This window comes from Neophocaena asiaeorientalis, unplaced genomic scaffold, assembly GCF_003031525.2.
Source record: "Neophocaena asiaeorientalis asiaeorientalis breed wild unplaced genomic scaffold, Neophocaena_asiaeorientalis_V1.1 scaffold434, whole genome shotgun sequence".
In the NCBI taxonomy this organism is placed as follows: domain Eukaryota; kingdom Metazoa; phylum Chordata; class Mammalia; order Artiodactyla; family Phocoenidae; genus Neophocaena; species Neophocaena asiaeorientalis.
In genome coordinates this window covers 1,868,868-1,872,998 of record NW_020175441.1, presented here as the reverse complement: position 1 = coordinate 1,872,998, position 4,131 = coordinate 1,868,868, and positions in this window count along the sequence as shown.

Here is a 4,131-nt window from a genome sequence, read left to right as displayed (position 1 = left end):
CATTTTCTAACATACTCTTAATACTTTCTAAAAATATAAAGATAAATTAAGTCTTATAATTTTTAGTCCTTTTAGTCTTTATAGACAAATGTGGAAAGCTATGATTATTTCCATGGGTGGAACACACGGCGGGGGGTCTTATTGCATTAAGATTGCTTTGATTTAAAAATGGTGTGTCTTAAGATCTTATCAAAAAGCAGCTATGAATTCACAGCTTAAACCATTTTACCCTTGTTGAATACACATAACAATGATAGATTTAAAATATTTAAAAATTAAAAAGGCATAGCCTTGCCCCAAAACAATATAAATATCTCCATAGATAAGAAATAGAATAGGATCTGACAATAGTAAACAGAGGGCTAAATAGTAAACAGAGGCTACATGTATCCTGGTCTTTAGGAACCCAAATTGTCAAAGGCAATGGGAATTCGAATGCTTTGGACTAATATCAACCAGCATTGCCTTCTGTTCATGGGTAGTGGGAGAAATAAATTGATGAATGAAACTTGGGAAATGTGACATATTCCTTGCCAAGGAAAGCAGGCTGAAAAAGGCTGCCACGATTGCCTAGAGTTGTACCTTGGTTGGGATGATAGAAAAGTGAAAACAGCCATGTAACAAAGATCTGGATCATGCTCTGTTATGGCCTTTGATATCACTCCAATATGAATGTGAAACAGGATCCTTGAGGTGCCAGTGTAATGCATGGTTCTGGTCTGGAGACCTTGATGGTGCAATGTAGGCAAGTACAAGACTGCTAGACAGGGAAGAATTAACACTGAGAATAAGAAAGGAAGAAAAATGAACTACCCCTAAAGATAGGCATGTAAATTAAAATTCTAATGCACATGAGGAAATCTACTTCCAAGACAGCCATTTCAAGGAACAATTGAGATACAAGTATATGTCTATGAAATTCAAATAATAGAATGATTTGTAGATGACTTTAAAATAGATATATTTAAGAGCCTCAAAGATATAAAAGTAGGAAAATTAGTTAAAAGGAAATTAATTTATGAAACAAATTCAGACTGATATGTATTTCTACAAAACAGATGTGGCAAAAACCAATTAAAAATCTTGGGAATAAAAAGTACAGAGAAGAGAGTTAGTTGGAAAATTATACTAAAAATTCATCTGGAATCTAGCACCAAGAGATAAAGAGATGAAAAAGATAAATGGGTATTTAAGATGCTGATCGGAAGTAGATTGAGAGGCTCCAACATATGTCCTATGGGAGTTCTAGGAGTAGAGATTTAAGGAAATTGTATAGAAGCAATAATAGCTAAAATATTTTCAGCTGTGCAGTAGTCAGAAGAAAGAGAAAATAATTTAAAAAGTTAAAATATGTCGGTAAATATTATTGGTTACTGTATGTCTACTTTTTTAAAAATTAAAAAACATTGTGGGAGTATAGGTCTAGGCAACAACAAACTGGAAATTATTAGTGGAGGAATAGGTATTTGTAGGTAGTTAAAACCTACTGTTAAGATTCTTGTCTTTTTGAGAGAAAAACAGATGTTGAATGATTTTAGTGCTTATTAGAAAAAAATGTTTTCTTATGCATGCATACTGAAAAACCTAAAAATTATTACCAAAGAATAATAATAAAATTGTTAACTTCCAAACCATGAGGTGAGATACACACTTTGAGTCATTTTTCTTCAGATGTTCCACTCATTGCATAGAGTCATGACCTTACTCTCCTCCTTCCCTCTGATCTCCTTCTGGGACTCCTCACCGAGTAAACCCAGTTGGAAGCCAGAGGCAAAGGAGGCTAGTTGTTGTGTTCATACACGTCACCCTCACACACATCAACAGCTTGGGTCACAGAATAGAATGGAGAAACATATCTGATCTGGAAGTATAAAGGGACATATCTAGTACAGCCTCACTGCAAAAATAAATTCCAGATAGAATAAAGGCCCATATGTGAAGAACAAAACTTTGGAATTATTAGAGGATAATATGAAATTATCTTTATATCTAAGGGGTATGGAAATATTTCTTTACTTTACTTTCCAGTACTTACCAACTTTGTCCAGAACTCAGGAGAAAGTACTGAGTTAAAGAACTCATGAAATAATTATGTATACCATTTATGATAATTCCATTTATGAAAATTAAATTCTATTTATGAAAATTAAAAATACAGAACATGCTACAAATTGCTTATGGGTAGATATGTAATAAAAGTACAAGCATATGGATTGGCTATAAAGAAATCATGTTCCTCCATTCCTTCTAAGTAGGAATGGAGGGAAATGGGAGTGGGGAGTGTAACATCGGTGCTTGAAAATAATCTCTAATGTTTTGTGTCTTAAAAACATCTTTAATCCAATTCAAGGAGTGTAAATACATTTCATTATCCTATTTTATTTTCTGGGCTTTAAAACATTTTTAAAATAACAAAGAAGAAAACACATCATTCATCCAATACAAAAATATTCTTTCAGATATATGAGAGTGATTAAGATCATCATTAGATTATGCTAATTTAATTTCTGTAGACCAAGTTAATGGCTGAAGTTAAGGAATTACTCTGGTGTTTATTCCAGTTCCCCTCTTTCTCTGGTAATGGATCTGAACAAGCAAGAAATGTTTCTCTCCAGTTTTTCTCTCCCATAGCAAGCAAAAGCCTTCAGTATTAAAACTGTTCCCAGGAGTTTTGGAACTGAGCAGCCAGAAAGGGGTTCTTAATTTGTGCAAAGGTGTTAATTGAATTTTTAATTCAGTAAGCAACATGCGCAAAACAATATTCTGGGCTATATGGATAAATACAGAAATGACCTTAAAGGAAAAAAAATTAGGTGGCAGGAAATTAATATTTACTAAACAGCTCTTGTGTGCTTTAAGGAAAGAGGCACCTCACGTGGACAAAGGCATGGGAACTTCAAATTTTGTTTAGATTATATTTGAACTTTCTTTTTTCTGTCTGTTCTGTTAGCAAAATGTTTCCTATTCTTTGGGGACTTTTGTTCTTTCTTTAGTTTCCTTTTCTGATTTTCTGAACCGCAGAATTTATTGGGTGACATCAAAGCTAAGAGCAAGGTCCTGATGTCAACTCTCGATTTTACTCCTTCCTGTTTGACCTATCTTGGGCAACATAGCTGACTGTAAAATGTCCCAATCTCCTCATCTGGCAATTGGGACGATAATAATGATACCTAGCTCAGAGGATTGTTGGGTGGGGACGGAGGTTAGATTAAAAAATAGGAGAGAACACAACTACGTCGCTTCAACAATGGGTAGCATTAAGCTTCTACAAATGAAACCTATGAATTTTTTAAAGATTTACAATTTAGATGATAAAACAACTCATTTGTTCTTGGAAAATAGCACTATACCATACAACCCTGTGCTTCAGACTTGCAGATACGATGTCCTTAGGTGAGGTCAGCTATTTACTTTCCAGCCTGTGGTGTTTTCATATCAATACTTGCACTGTGCCATTTACACCTTCCTCAGAATGGGTCAACTCTGTAAGGAGTGATTTTTAAAGCTTCCATTTGAGGGCGATGCCTACTTCTGTGGTAATTGAAATACCACAAATGTCCAGTTACACAAGGAACTTTTTTCCAGAACTTGATTTAAATTGTACCATGTTTCCAATGTATTCCAGTGATGTGGCAGCTCTCCTTATTGATTGGTACCCCAGGCAGATGCCATCTTGACCTATGCTGAGCACTTTATATTAGACATTTCATTACGTTGCATTAATCTTCTCAAATATCTTGAGAAGAATACTTAACACCAATTTTATACATGAGCAAACAACCTGAAAAAGCTTACGTAATACTCCCAAGTTGTCTTAACTGGTGTGTGGTATAAAACTCAAACTTCAGTCTAGATTAGTGTAACTACAAAAGTAGTTTACATTCTTCGATGTTGTTTGTCTTTCTAAAGTATATATATGTTACATTTTATATATATATATGTGAGTGTATATATGTGTGTACGTATCAATAAGTATATGTGTATATGTACAGAATATAAATGTAATTTTACAATTAATGGGCAAATATATATGTTATATTTGGACTATATTTTAAAAATTACGTTTATATTATTATTATTTATATATATTTTTTTGCGGTACACGGGCCTCTCACTGTTGTGGCCTCTCCC